Genomic DNA, 15,947 nt, shown 5'->3' with positions numbered 1-15,947 from the left:
GGCTATGGGACACGAGCCGAGGACTGATCCACCTACGGCTGGCCGCCATGGATGAGGGTGTATAGTAATGAAAGGCCGAAACACCCTGTGACTCTATGGTTTACTACTGATGACGTGTCTCACAATTTAGGATATCGTTGGGTTAAAGGGAACTTTAATCTTAGCTCATACCCTTAACCTTAAATAGAATTTAATGCGTTTCCTCTCCCTGAACCTAAACATAACCGTCAGTGTCTTCAGCTGCTTATCAAAAACTCTATGCCTAAACCTTTAACCCTAAATATAACCATCAGTTTTGAACCCTAGGCCTAAACCTTAACTCTTAGCATAACCGTCAGTTTTAACCCTAAACTCTTAGAACCCTATTAGCTTTAAATCTAATGCCTTAAGTCTCAACATTAACCTTAAATGTATTTGACCTCTGACCTTTAACTTTAGGTTTTAGGTCTGCAGGGAACCGAGTCTTCCCAACCTCTCCCCAAACCTATCCTAACCCCAAAGTTCCTTGCCTTGGACCCTGTCCCGGGACCGTTACCCTTATTGTCTTTAACCCTACCTATTTTCCATAACCCTTACCTTACTCGGTGCCCATGTTTGACCTGAAAGTCACAGGCATTTACACTAACATAGGTTATTACACGGTCGTTAGCCTTCGTCGTACAATGGCCTAACTTTAACTAGAAATGACCCCGAATCTCAACCCCCAGGCCCTGATTTAAATCTTAACCCTTAAGCGGGTATCTCGGCTCATGGAGGGTCTTTACAACAATTTAGCTAAAAGCAAAGTCTTTAGCTCTTAAAATTTAAACAGGCGACACCGGTCGACCGTCATAGTGGAGGAGGCTGAAAATGAGGCCTGAGTGGCTGGCCCGTGCACAACGCTGGTTCCGGGTTCTTCCCGGGGCAGCGGATTATTTTACCCTACCCTAACCCTAACCCTAACCCTAACCCTCTATATACCCAATTTCAGCCTCCTAGGACCTACACAGACAAAGTGCACCCCGGGGTGCACTTTCGCATTTATCCTTATACCCTAACCCTAACCCTAACCCTAACATCAAAACTACAATTACCAAAAGGGGAAACTCCCATCAAAACAATAATCATAAAACCGGACAAGATTAAAAGGAAAAACAACTTAAGGAACCTGCAAAAAAAGTAAAAATTAACCACAAAAAGGAGAAAGAAATAAAATTAAATACTTACCTGTTGTATTTACCTGCCTGGGGGAGCAGAAGTCCTGAAAGAAAGGAAAAAAGACAAAAAATAACAAAGAAATGTCATAAATCATTTTCAGAAAAATTAAAAATTAAATAAATACTTACCTGGTGCACTTTTCTGAAGCTAAATAAATAAGAGGAAAATATTTTCAGAAAAAAGGAAAAAAGGAGAAAAGTTATTTAATTGTTCTTGGCTGTTTAAGAGAATTTTTTCAACAAAGGGGCGGATCTCAAAGACTATAAAAGGTGACTTACCAAAATTTTGAGCATTCTAGAGTCAAGACAGCCATGAGAAGCATCAGTAATAGTAATGTTCCTTTTTCTTTTAAATAAACTGGGGTGATTAAAGCAAGTCTGTGCCTGATGAAGGTTGAATAAAACCGAAACGTAGCGCTAAAAGACTTGCTAAATAAAGAGCTCATAGTGTAACCAAGGGGAGGGATGTATTTTCGGAGCTAAAAGGGGAGATTGGAGGGGTCTAGGACTGATAATGTCGTGGTAGGCCCGTGCATAACGTTGGTTCTGGGCCTGCATGGACCCGAGTCTCCCTACCCTATCCCCAAAACCTAAACCTAACCCCACTGTTCCCTGCCTTGGACCCTGTCCCGGGACCGTTACCCTATTTGTCATTACCCTAATCCCTTTTCCCCAACCTTAACCTAACTCGGGACCCGTGCAGAACCCTGAAGCCACGGCTCTTTTCCCCTAACCCTATCCAGCCAGTGCCACCCGACGGAGTTGGACTTCGGACCATCTCTTCATCTCCCAATAGCCTGAAAAATAGAAAAGAGACATTAAGCAAAACACCACAAATAAATTAAATAAAATACATCAAGGAAAGGGTAAAGTAAACACTTACCTGCTTACCATAATTACCATAAGGGGAAAACTTCCCATCAAAACAATAATCACAAAAACAGAAGGAAAAAATACCACAAAGAAATGAAATAAAACACCTACACCAAAGAAAGGTTAAACACTTACCTTCTTACCACAATTACCAAAAGGGGAAAACTAAGCCACAGAAAGAAGGAAAACATCATGAGGAGAGAAACAGATGCTGTGTGAGAGACAGGTACTGTATGAGAGACAGGTACTGTGTGAGAGACAGGACTGTGTGAGAGACAGTTGCTGTGTGAGAGACAGCTGCCGAGGAAGGTACTGTGTGAGAGACAGGACTGTGTGAGAGACAGTTGCTGTGTGAGAGACAGCTGCCGAGAGAGAGACAGGTGCTGTGTGAGAGACAGCGGCTAAGATTCCCATCAAAACAATAATCACAAAATCTGGAAAATACAACAAAGCAATGAAATAACAATACTTACACATCAAAACTACAATTACCAAAAGGGGAAACTCCCATCAAAACAATAATCATAAAACCGGACAAGATTAAAAGGAAAAACAACTTAAGGAACCTGCAAAAAAAGTAAAAATTAACCACAAAAAGGAGAAAGAAATAAAATTAAATACTTACCTGTTGTATTTACCTGCCTGGGGGAGCAGAAGTCCTGAAAGAAAGGAAAAAAGACAAAAAATAACAAAGAAATGTCATAAATCATTTTCAGAAAAATTAAAAATTAAATAAATACTTACCTGGTGCACTTTTCTGAAGCTAAATAAATAAGAGGAAAATATTTTCAGAAAAAAGGAAAAAAGGAGAAAAGTTATTTAATTGTTCTTGGCTGTTTAAGAGAATTTTTTCAACAAAGGGGCGGATCTCAAAGACTATAAAAGGTGACTTACCAAAATTTTGAGCATTCTAGAGTCAAGACAGCCATGAGAAGCATCAGTAATAGTAATGTTCCTTTTTCTTTTAAATAAACTGGGGTGATTAAAGCAAGTCTGTGCCTGATGAAGGTTGAATAAAACCGAAACGTAGCGCTAAAAGACTTGCTAAATAAAGAGCTCATAGTGTAACCAAGGGGAGGGATGTATTTTCGGAGCTAAAAGGGGAGATTGGAGGGGTCTAGGACTGATAATGTCGTGGTAGGCCCGTGCATAACGTTGGTTCTGGGCCTGCATGGACCCGAGTCTCCCTACCCTATCCCCAAAACCTAAACCTAACCCCACTGTTCCCTGCCTTGGACCCTGTCCCGGGACCGTTACCCTATTTGTCATTACCCTAATCCCTTTTCCCCAACCTTAACCTAACTCGGGACCCGTGCAGAACCCTGAAGCCACGGCTCTTTTCCCCTAACCCTATCCAGCCAGTGCCACCCGACGGAGTTGGACTTCGGACCATCTCTTCATCTCCCAATAGCCTGAAAAATAGAAAAGAGACATTAAGCAAAACACCACAAATAAATTAAATAAAATACATCAAGGAAAGGGTAAAGTAAACACTTACCTGCTTACCATAATTACCATAAGGGGAAAACTTCCCATCAAAACAATAATCACAAAAACAGAAGGAAAAAATACCACAAAGAAATGAAATAAAACACCTACACCAAAGAAAGGTTAAACACTTACCTTCTTACCACAATTACCAAAAGGGGAAAACTAAGCCACAGAAAGAAGGAAAACATCATGAGGAGAGAAACAGATGCTGTGTGAGAGACAGGTACTGTATGAGAGACAGGTACTGTGTGAGAGACAGGACTGTGTGAGAGACAGTTGCTGTGTGAGAGACAGCTGCCGAGGAAGGTACTGTGTGAGAGACAGGACTGTGTGAGAGACAGTTGCTGTGTGAGAGACAGCTGCCGAGAGAGAGACAGGTGCTGTGTGAGAGACAGCGGCTAAGATTCCCATCAAAACAATAATCACAAAATCTGGAAAATAGTACAAAGCAATGAAATAACAATACTTACACATCAAAACTACAATTACCAAAAGGGGAAACTCCCATCAAAACAATAATCATAAAACCGGACAAGATTAAAAGGAAAAACAACTTAAGGAACCTGCAAAAAAAGTAAAAATTAACCACAAAAAGGAGAAAGAAATAAAATTAAATACTTACCTGTTGTATTTACCTGCCTGGGGGAGCAGAAGTCCTGAAAGAAAGGAAAAAAGACAAAAAATAACAAAGAAATGTCATAAATCATTTTCAGAAAAATTAAAAATTAAATAAATACTTACCTGGTGCACTTTTCTGAAGCTAAATAAATAAGAGGAAAATATTTTCAGAAAAAAGGAAAAAAGGAGAAAAGTTATTTAATTGTTCTTGGCTGTTTAAGAGAATTTTTTCAACAAAGGGGCGGATCTCAAAGACTATAAAAGGTGACTTACCAAAATTTTGAGCATTCTAGAGTCAAGACAGCCATGAGAAGCATCAGTAATAGTAATGTTCCTTTTTCTTTTAAATAAACTGGGGTGATTAAAGCAAGTCTGTGCCTGATGAAGGTTGAATAAAACCGAAACGTAGCGCTAAAAGACTTGCTAAATAAAGAGCTCATAGTGTAACCAAGGGGAGGGATGTATTTTCGGAGCTAAAAGGGGAGATTGGAGGGGTCTAGGACTGATAATGTCGTGGTAGGCCCGTGCATAACGTTGGTTCTGGGCCTGCATGGACCCGAGTCTCCCTACCCTATCCCCAAAACCTAAACCTAACCCCACTGTTCCCTGCCTTGGACCCTGTCCCGGGACCGTTACCCTATTTGTCATTACCCTAATCCCTTTTCCCCAACCTTAACCTAACTCGGGACCCGTGCAGAACCCTGAAGCCACGGCTCTTTTCCTCTAACCCTATCCAGCCAGTGCCACCCGACGGAGTTGGACTTCGGACCATCTCTTCATCTCCCAATAGCCTGAAAAATAGAAAAGAGACATTAAGCAAAACACCACAAATAAATTAAATAAAATACATCAAGGAAAGGGTAAAGTAAACACTTACCTGCTTACCATAATTACCATAAGGGGAAAACTTCCCATCAAAACAATAATCACAAAAACAGAAGGAAAAAATACCACAAAGAAATGAAATAAAACACCTACACCAAAGAAAGGTTAAACACTTACCTTCTTACCACAATTACCAAAAGGGGAAAACTAAGCCACAGAAAGAAGGAAAACATCATGAGGAGAGAAACAGATGCTGTGTGAGAGACAGGTACTGTATGAGAGACAGGTACTGTGTGAGAGACAGGACTGTGTGAGAGACAGTTGCTGTGTGAGAGACAGCTGCCGAGGAAGGTACTGTGTGAGAGACAGGACTGTGTGAGAGACAGTTGCTGTGTGAGAGACAGCTGCCGAGAGAGAGACAGGTGCTGTGTGAGAGACAGCGGCTAAGATTCCCATCAAAACAATAATCACAAAATCTGGAAAATACAACAAAGCAATGAAATAACAATACTTACACATCAAAACTACAATTACCAAAAGGGGAAACTCCCATCAAAACAATAATCATAAAACCGGACAAGATTAAAAGGAAAAACAACTTAAGGAACCTGCAAAAAAAGTAAAAATTAACCACAAAAAGGAGAAAGAAATAAAATTAAATACTTACCTGTTGTATTTACCTGCCTGGGGGAGCAGAAGTCCTGAAAGAAAGGAAAAAAGACAAAAAATAACAAAGAAATGTCATAAATCATTTTCAGAAAAATTAAAAATTAAATAAATACTTACCTGGTGCACTTTTCTGAAGCTAAATAAATAAGAGGAAAATATTTTCAGAAAAAAGGAAAAAAGGAGAAAAGTTATTTAATTGTTCTTGGCTGTTTAAGAGAATTTTTTCAACAAAGGGGCGGATCTCAAAGACTATAAAAGGTGACTTACCAAAATTTTGAGCATTCTAGAGTCAAGACAGCCATGAGAAGCATCAGTAATAGTAATGTTCCTTTTTCTTTTAAATAAACTGGGGTGATTAAAGCAAGTCTGTGCCTGATGAAGGTTGAATAAAACCGAAACGTAGCGCTAAAAGACTTGCTAAATAAAGAGCTCATAGTGTAACCAAGGGGAGGGATGTATTTTCGGAGCTAAAAGGGGAGATTGGAGGGGTCTAGGACTGATAATGTCGTGGTAGGCCCGTGCATAACGTTGGTTCTGGGCCTGCATGGACCCGAGTCTCCCTACCCTATCCCCAAAACCTAAACCTAACCCCACTGTTCCCTGCCTTGGACCCTGTCCCGGGACCGTTACCCTATTTGTCATTACCCTAATCCCTTTTCCCCAACCTTAACCTAACTCGGGACCCGTGCAGAACCCTGAAGCCACGGCTCTTTTCCCCTAACCCTATCCAGCCAGTGCCACCCGACGGAGTTGGACTTCGGACCATCTCTTCATCTCCCAATAGCCTGAAAAATAGAAAAGAGACATTAAGCAAAACACCACAAATAAATTAAATAAAATACATCAAGGAAAGGGTAAAGTAAACACTTACCTGCTTACCATAATTACCATAAGGGGAAAACTTCCCATCAAAACAATAATCACAAAAACAGAAGGAAAAAATACCACAAAGAAATGAAATAAAACACCTACACCAAAGAAAGGTTAAACACTTACCTTCTTACCACAATTACCAAAAGGGGAAAACTAAGCCACAGAAAGAAGGAAAACATCATGAGGAGAGAAACAGATGCTGTGTGAGAGACAGGTACTGTATGAGAGACAGGTACTGTGTGAGAGACAGGACTGTGTGAGAGACAGTTGCTGTGTGAGAGACAGCTGCCGAGGAAGGTACTGTGTGAGAGACAGGACTGTGTGAGAGACAGTTGCTGTGTGAGAGACAGCTGCCGAGAGAGAGACAGGTGCTGTGTGAGAGACAGCGGCTAAGATTCCCATCAAAACAATAATCACAAAATCTGGAAAATAGTACAAAGCAATGAAATAACAATACTTACACATCAAAACTACAATTACCAAAAGGGGAAACTCCCATCAAAACAATAATCATAAAACCGGACAAGATTAAAAGGAAAAACAACTTAAGGAACCTGCAAAAAAAGTAAAAATTAACCACAAAAAGGAGAAAGAAATAAAATTAAATACTTACCTGTTGTATTTACCTGCCTGGGGGAGCAGAAGTCCTGAAAGAAAGGAAAAAAGACAAAAAATAACAAAGAAATGTCATAAATCATTTTCAGAAAAATTAAAAATTAAATAAATACTTACCTGGTGCACTTTTCTGAAGCTAAATAAATAAGAGGAAAATATTTTCAGAAAAAAGGAAAAAAGGAGAAAAGTTATTTAATTGTTCTTGGCTGTTTAAGAGAATTTTTTCAACAAAGGGGCGGATCTCAAAGACTATAAAAGGTGACTTACCAAAATTTTGAGCATTCTAGAGTCAAGACAGCCATGAGAAGCATCAGTAATAGTAATGTTCCTTTTTCTTTTAAATAAACTGGGGTGATTAAAGCAAGTCTGTGCCTGATGAAGGTTGAATAAAACCGAAACGTAGCGCTAAAAGACTTGCTAAATAAAGAGCTCATAGTGTAACCAAGGGGAGGGATGTATTTTCGGAGCTAAAAGGGGAGATTGGAGGGGTCTAGGACTGATAATGTCGTGGTAGGCCCGTGCATAACGTTGGTTCTGGGCCTGCATGGACCCGAGTCTCCCTACCCTATCCCCAAAACCTAAACCTAACCCCACTGTTCCCTGCCTTGGACCCTGTCCCGGGACCGTTACCCTATTTGTCATTACCCTAATCCCTTTTCCCCAACCTTAACCTAACTCGGGACCCGTGCAGAACCCTGAAGCCACGGCTCTTTTCCCCTAACCCTATCCAGCCAGTGCCACCCGACGGAGTTGGACTTCGGACCATCTCTTCATCTCCCAATAGCCTGAAAAATAGAAAAGAGACATTAAGCAAAACACCACAAATAAATTAAATAAAATACATCAAGGAAAGGGTAAAGTAAACACTTACCTGCTTACCATAATTACCATAAGGGGAAAACTTCCCATCAAAACAATAATCACAAAAACAGAAGGAAAAAATACCACAAAGAAATGAAATAAAACACCTACACCAAAGAAAGGTTAAACACTTACCTTCTTACCACAATTACCAAAAGGGGAAAACTAAGCCACAGAAAGAAGGAAAACATCATGAGGAGAGAAACAGATGCTGTGTGAGAGACAGGTACTGTATGAGAGACAGGTACTGTGTGAGAGACAGGACTGTGTGAGAGACAGTTGCTGTGTGAGAGACAGCTGCCGAGGAAGGTACTGTGTGAGAGACAGGACTGTGTGAGAGACAGTTGCTGTGTGAGAGACAGCTGCCGAGAGAGAGACAGGTGCTGTGTGAGAGACAGCGGCTAAGATTCCCATCAAAACAATAATCACAAAATCTGGAAAATACAACAAAGCAATGAAATAACAATACTTACACATCAAAACTACAATTACCAAAAGGGGAAACTCCCATCAAAACAATAATCATAAAACCGGACAAGATTAAAAGGAAAAACAACTTAAGGAACCTGCAAAAAAAGTAAAAATTAACCACAAAAAGGAGAAAGAAATAAAATTAAATACTTACCTGTTGTATTTACCTGCCTGGGGGAGCAGAAGTCCTGAAAGAAAGGAAAAAAGACAAAAAATAACAAAGAAATGTCATAAATCATTTTCAGAAAAATTAAAAATTAAATAAATACTTACCTGGTGCACTTTTCTGAAGCTAAATAAATAAGAGGAAAATATTTTCAGAAAAAAGGAAAAAAGGAGAAAAGTTATTTAATTGTTCTTGGCTGTTTAAGAGAATTTTTTCAACAAAGGGGCGGATCTCAAAGACTATAAAAGGTGACTTACCAAAATTTTGAGCATTCTAGAGTCAAGACAGCCATGAGAAGCATCAGTAATAGTAATGTTCCTTTTTCTTTTAAATAAACTGGGGTGATTAAAGCAAGTCTGTGCCTGATGAAGGTTGAATAAAACCGAAACGTAGCGCTAAAAGACTTGCTAAATAAAGAGCTCATAGTGTAACCAAGGGGAGGGATGTATTTTCGGAGCTAAAAGGGGAGATTGGAGGGGTCTAGGACTGATAATGTCGTGGTAGGCCCGTGCATAACGTTGGTTCTGGGCCTGCATGGACCCGAGTCTCCCTACCCTATCCCCAAAACCTAAACCTAACCCCACTGTTCCCTGCCTTGGACCCTGTCCCGGGACCGTTACCCTATTTGTCATTACCCTAATCCCTTTTCCCCAACCTTAACCTAACTCGGGACCCGTGCAGAACCCTGAAGCCACGGCTCTTTTCCCCTAACCCTATCCAGCCAGTGCCACCCGACGGAGTTGGACTTCGGACCATCTCTTCATCTCCCAATAGCCTGAAAAATAGAAAAGAGACATTAAGCAAAACACCACAAATAAATTAAATAAAATACATCAAGGAAAGGGTAAAGTAAACACTTACCTGCTTACCATAATTACCATAAGGGGAAAACTTCCCATCAAAACAATAATCACAAAAACAGAAGGAAAAAATACCACAAAGAAATGAAATAAAACACCTACACCAAAGAAAGGTTAAACACTTACCTTCTTACCACAATTACCAAAAGGGGAAAACTAAGCCACAGAAAGAAGGAAAACATCATGAGGAGAGAAACAGATGCTGTGTGAGAGACAGGTACTGTATGAGAGACAGGTACTGTGTGAGAGACAGGACTGTGTGAGAGACAGTTGCTGTGTGAGAGACAGCTGCCGAGGAAGGTACTGTGTGAGAGACAGGACTGTGTGAGAGACAGTTGCTGTGTGAGAGACAGCTGCCGAGAGAGAGACAGGTGCTGTGTGAGAGACAGCGGCTAAGATTCCCATCAAAACAATAATCACAAAATCTGGAAAATACAACAAAGCAATGAAATAACAATACTTACACATCAAAACTACAATTACCAAAAGGGGAAACTCCCATCAAAACAATAATCATAAAACCGGACAAGATTAAAAGGAAAAACAACTTAAGGAACCTGCAAAAAAAGTAAAAATTAACCACAAAAAGGAGAAAGAAATAAAATTAAATACTTACCTGTTGTATTTACCTGCCTGGGGGAGCAGAAGTCCTGAAAGAAAGGAAAAAAGACAAAAAATAACAAAGAAATGTCATAAATCATTTTCAGAAAAATTAAAAATTAAATAAATACTTACCTGGTGCACTTTTCTGAAGCTAAATAAATAAGAGGAAAATATTTTCAGAAAAAAGGAAAAAAGGAGAAAAGTTATTTAATTGTTCTTGGCTGTTTAAGAGAATTTTTTCAACAAAGGGGCGGATCTCAAAGACTATAAAAGGTGACTTACCAAAATTTTGAGCATTCTAGAGTCAAGACAGCCATGAGAAGCATCAGTAATAGTAATGTTCCTTTTTCTTTTAAATAAACTGGGGTGATTAAAGCAAGTCTGTGCCTGATGAAGGTTGAATAAAACCGAAACGTAGCGCTAAAAGACTTGCTAAATAAAGAGCTCATAGTGTAACCAAGGGGAGGGATGTATTTTCGGAGCTAAAAGGGGAGATTGGAGGGGTCTAGGACTGATAATGTCGTGGTAGGCCCGTGCATAACGTTGGTTCTGGGCCTGCATGGACCCGAGTCTCCCTACCCTATCCCCAAAACCTAAACCTAACCCCACTGTTCCCTGCCTTGGACCCTGTCCCGGGACCGTTACCCTATTTGTCATTACCCTAATCCCTTTTCCCCAACCTTAACCTAACTCGGGACCCGTGCAGAACCCTGAAGCCACGGCTCTTTTCCCCTAACCCTAACCCTAACCCTAACCCTAATTTGATTTCCAAGACTTTCTGTAATTTTGCACATACAGTGTATAATTACTCCATGTTTAAACAAAACATAGCAAAGTTAAAAAAAAAAACATACTGAGCTTATATCAAAAAGTCAAACCTTTGGAAACATCAACAGTTACACATTTTATTATAAGGCATTTGATTATAGAAAACTATTATATTTCAAATTTTCTAATAATGTTCTGATATACCATTACTCATGAGGTCGCTGTCATATACATAATCATTTTTGTGTTTTCGCTTAGCCTGGCGCTTCTTAGGAACCTCTTTATCGCGATTCTCAATAGCTGTGGTTAGATTATTGTCTTCACACTCTTCCATATTGGCTGAAAAGTAAGAAGGAAACAATTTCAACGTCTTCTTCATTGCTTTTATTACCGGACTTAAATTAATGTACATAAAATTCACTTACCAGATGAATGTTTTATCTTTATAAGCTTAAATTTTGTCCATTTTTCTACATCGGGCTCGGCGCACTTCTTGTGTAAAACACTAGCATTGGTGACTGCTGGCCAAAACACATTTTTGTCTTTGATCCAGTTTAGTGGAACAACACCCTCTTCTTCACGGGAATTCTCCATCCAGACAGCCCGTGCCCATTTCATTCTCTCCATGCTATAGAAAGAAAATAAATTTACAGTAAAATTTTAATAACAGTTTCCTATTAGCGATGGTTCAAACAAACAAAGCTCTTTTGCTGACATAAATTGGTTAGAAAACATTAAGACATTTTCTACTTCTAAATTCTTGCCTAGTAAAAATTTGGACAAAAAAGAATATCAGCAGTTACCGTTTCAATAGTGTTCATCACCATGTAACAGCGGCAGCAACACATGTCCATTCCGATAAGGAAGACAGACCACCTTTCGCGTCAACTGCGCTATGCAAAAATATTTTCTTTTTTCTCAGTATCTTCTTGTCTTACTATGTCACAAACATAGCATCCATCATCTCTTTTTTCTTGAATGAAAGCAAAGTCACCACTCTCAGTTAAGAAACAGCTGTCTCTTTTCCTTGTTGAGATGAACCTGAAGTGTGTATTTTGCTGGTGACACGAGGCACCTACTTCTTCAGCCTCAGCTAGCCTTTTTGTCACCTGTGCTATTGGGTTTTGGGAATTCTTAACCAATTTCTTAATACTCTGCAAATGGTTTTCAAATGGAAACCCGCATATATCATTCAATGAGCAGTTGTGATTTTCTACATCATCAGCTAAATGGATTAATGAATGTACATTGTAGACAATGAAGCTTTCTCCATAAAATTCTTTGCTACTCTTCACAAAGTAATTTAGAAGTTCATCTGCATACCTCAAGAAATGATTACGCTTTGTACTGTCTTCGTCCAAAAGGATTGACATAGCCACAGTTAGTGATAGGAAGTGCTTGTAGGTGTTTTTTGGAAGTACATTCCTCAGAACAACAGGGCCAGTATACAAGAGAAATTGCCGGAATTCAGTGGCCTTCCATCTGTCCAGGTCATCCAATGATCGTGGCTGCCTGGCAAACTCAAAAGGCAGCTTTTGTGATAAATCTTTCAAATTCTTGGATATAATGTCAAATTGCTGTTTGGACAACTTACAAGATCTAGGCCCATTTTTCCAAAACAACAGAATTCTTCTCACCACTCCAAGGCAGACCAAGTGCATGTAGTCCAAAGGAAATCCTTTAATGCAAAGTATATTAGCATCAATCAGTGGTGATTTTGCAATCTGATGTGTTTCTCCATATGCCACCTGGCTAAAAGCTTCATCTGTTCTTTTGGGCAATGGTTGTGGGGTGTACAAAATGATTCTTTTGTTCCAAGAGCCTTTCACTACACATCTTTCACATGAATGATAACCTGTATGTCCTTTAATGCACTTCAAAAATGACCTTGCAGGTGCATCACAAATAAAGCATTTGACTGACACAGTCAGCACTTTGTCCATCAATCTTATTCCTGACACCTTTAATCTGGAGTATTCTTCTAAAAAATCTTCAAGGAAATAACCTAATCCATTTGATTTTGATTTCCCTAAAAAAATAGCTACCAAAAAAGGTCGAAAAGTACTGAAAGTCACCAGTATTGGCCAAAACTGATCACTTGTTGATTTAAAGAGAGGTACACCATCAATATTGACATGCAGCTCAATTGAATTATGGTCTTGGAGATATGCAGGGTTATTTGCTATTATTTTCTCTATGTAAAACTCTAGGCCAAAATAGGAGTAATATCCTCCACACTTCTCCTGCACAGTAACAGTCCGTGGTGTTGACAGAAATGTGCGTGGGTCCTTTGGAAGTTGATGACCTGCTCTTCGAAGCAGTGTTAACATTTCACCAACGGCAGATCTGGATAACTTATTTTTGCATGCCCATATTCTCAACTCCTTACTAAAGTCAAATGTTTTATGTGGATTGGGGTGTCTATTCTCTTCTAATTCTGAATCCTCTGATGACAAATACACACTTTCTGCCTCAAAATCCCTGTGTGATAGAGACTCAGAGGGTCCCTCAGAGTGCATCTGCGATCCACTGGGCACTCTGTGTACTGTGTGGAAGTCACTATCACTTTCTGAACTTTCAGAATGTGCTAATGCCTGCACTTCTGCACGACGGCGCTTCCAAGTTCTATTGTAATCCATCTTTCATGACATTGTGAAATGTTTATTAAAATTGTAATAAAAAAATGTAATATTATGCCAGTCACTTACCTAATTTAGCTGAAATTTAACATTAGAAAATTCTATTAAAACAGTAAAAATTACCAAAATCTGAATTACTCACACGAGAAGCTCTCAAAGTCACGCAGACAGTGATAGAAAAGGCTTGTCATGAAAAATCGGCCACTTAAAAAGAGGGAAAACGCGCGTTATTTAGCTTTCAGGGCTGCAGTCGATATAACTCTCATGATCGCTGCATTATAACAATTATTTAAAAAATAATAATTTTATGACTATAAGACTATATTAATATGTAGACCAGAGAATTACTCACATGGAAAAAACTGGATAATCGCTCAGGAGTTGAGTAACAGCAGACAGGAGAAACCAGCACAAAATACTTCTCTCAGGGATGCAGTTTGCATACGTTAAAAAAAAAAATTAGACCCGCTTAAAAACCAGGTGACGTCAAACGTTTGCAACGTTTTCTCTCTTAAAATTATTTTTAACCCTCCTTGTCCGTCAATAGATCACAAAAATCAACCATATATACAGAAGACAGCAAATATTAATATTTAAATCAAATATTATAGCTTTAGACCTCTAAACTTGGTGAGCAGCAGGACCTATAAGTTTCCCACGCAGAAATGGATAGTGTCATGATCGGGGTGTTGTGGCAGGTGTTGAACGCCAAACACACGCCCTGTGGCGAGACACAGGCAGGGGGAGACACTAAACACGTCCTGTGGCGAGACACAGGCAAGGGGAGACACAAAACACGTCCTGTGGCGAGACACAGGCAGGGGGAGACACATAACACGTCCTGTGGCGAGACACAGGCAGGGGGACAAACACATAACAGGACACAAACGATGCGTGGAGCTGAAACTGGACACTAGAGAGAACGGGAGACACTAGAGAGGAGGGAGACACTAGAGAGAACGGGAGACACTAGAGAGAACGGGAGACACTAGAGAGAACGGGAGACACTAGAGAGAACGGGAGACACGTAAAGACTAGAGACGAGAGACCAAGAGAGGGACGGGACGAGGGCTAAAGACATGGCAATCAGCTAGGCATGGCTTTTAGCTAAACATGGCTAAGCAGTGCTTAACCATGGCAGTTAGCTACACATACACCTAGCCAAGCATGTCTTTAGCCCCAACATGCACTAAGCTACACTTACCTGATAGCTTGACACACACTAGGGAATGGGTCATAGAAACACAGACAAAGGGTACCCAGTGGCTAGACGAGGCAGCCCTCCAAGACTAAGCGAGGCGGCACTCACAAGCTAGTCATTACTCCAAAGCCAGGAGGGACAGCACTCTAAAGCTAGGCGCACTGGGACACTAGGGGGGAGAGGAAACACAGGACAGCTAGAGTCACAGAGGGGCTATGGCTAGAAGCGTGCTAGTTACTGTAACTCAACATAGATCTTAGCTAAACACGCTCCTAGCCAAACACACACCTACCTACTTACCTGCTCTAGCTAAACACAAGAACACAGGAGGACAGGACTGAATCAGCTCCACTAACACAGACACACAAGATACACAGAAACATTGCCACTAAGAGAACCCAAGTCAACACAACTAAAATCAAAGTACAAACTAAACAGATAACAAAACAGAACAAACCAAAATGCCCACATAAATGACAGTGGTGGTACCAAAAAATGCTCGACCCAGTTTCCCAGTCTAAACAGCTATTTATAGATTGATTGATGGCTACCTCGGTTCAGGTGTGCACTGCCTCACCTGACCGAGGTGCCTGCTGGGAAACTGAGTCGGCCAACAAAAACTACAAAATAATAACAGTGACCTCTAGTGGAGGACCCTTACAGTACCCCCCCCCCCCCTTAAACCGCTCCTCCGGAGCCCTATTGGTGGTCCCAGGGCACTTTCCTGGTGTCCCGTGTCCTTTCACCCGACCCCGACGGGCTAGCTCCCGTAGTCGAATGTGTGGCGGAGGCAGCACCGGATCGCTGTTGTAGGCCGGGCGGATGGGGCAGCACTGTATTGCTCTAAAAAGTAGAACCCTCTAGTGGAGGACCCTTACAGATAGGGCCCGCCCCCTCCAGTCTTCTGCTTGTTAATGCTACCGTTTGCCAGCTTAAAATGTCAATCCAAAAAAAAAAGGTGGAACAGTGATTAGAAAATATATATAAAATTAAAACAATTGAAATAATGAATGTTTAATATGTAAAAAAAAGCATTGTATTATACTGTAAGTATGGTATTGTTTATATGTACTAACATAAAAAAAGAAATTCTAGACATGTATTACAATTTAAAAATTATACAATGATAAAATAAGGTATTACTTTAAATATTAATTTCTTTTAAGAAGGAATGGGCAATGTGTTTAGATCACAACAGAAAAGGCAGAGAAGTTGCAC

General features: G+C 40.1%; 1 long non-coding RNA gene across 1 annotated transcript; it reads right to left on the bottom strand.

Moving 5' to 3' along the window:
* Positions 1-11,123: 11,123 nt before the first annotated feature.
* LOC128507094 (uncharacterized) lies at positions 11,124-13,740 on the bottom strand. Its single transcript, XR_008355774.1, has 3 exons — positions 13,671-13,740; positions 11,315-11,517; positions 11,124-11,228 (listed from the first exon to the last, which is right to left on the bottom strand). It is a non-coding gene; the product is annotated as an uncharacterized LOC128507094 (long non-coding RNA).
* Between the last annotated feature and the right edge of the window lie 2,207 nt (positions 13,741-15,947).

The sequence above is a fragment of the Clarias gariepinus genome, chromosome 18, assembly GCF_024256425.1.
Source record: "Clarias gariepinus isolate MV-2021 ecotype Netherlands chromosome 18, CGAR_prim_01v2, whole genome shotgun sequence".
Taxonomy (NCBI): Eukaryota; Metazoa; Chordata; class Actinopteri; order Siluriformes; family Clariidae; genus Clarias; species Clarias gariepinus.
Note: the sequence above shows the minus strand (reverse complement) of the source record. Positions and strands in the feature narration are given on the sequence as shown.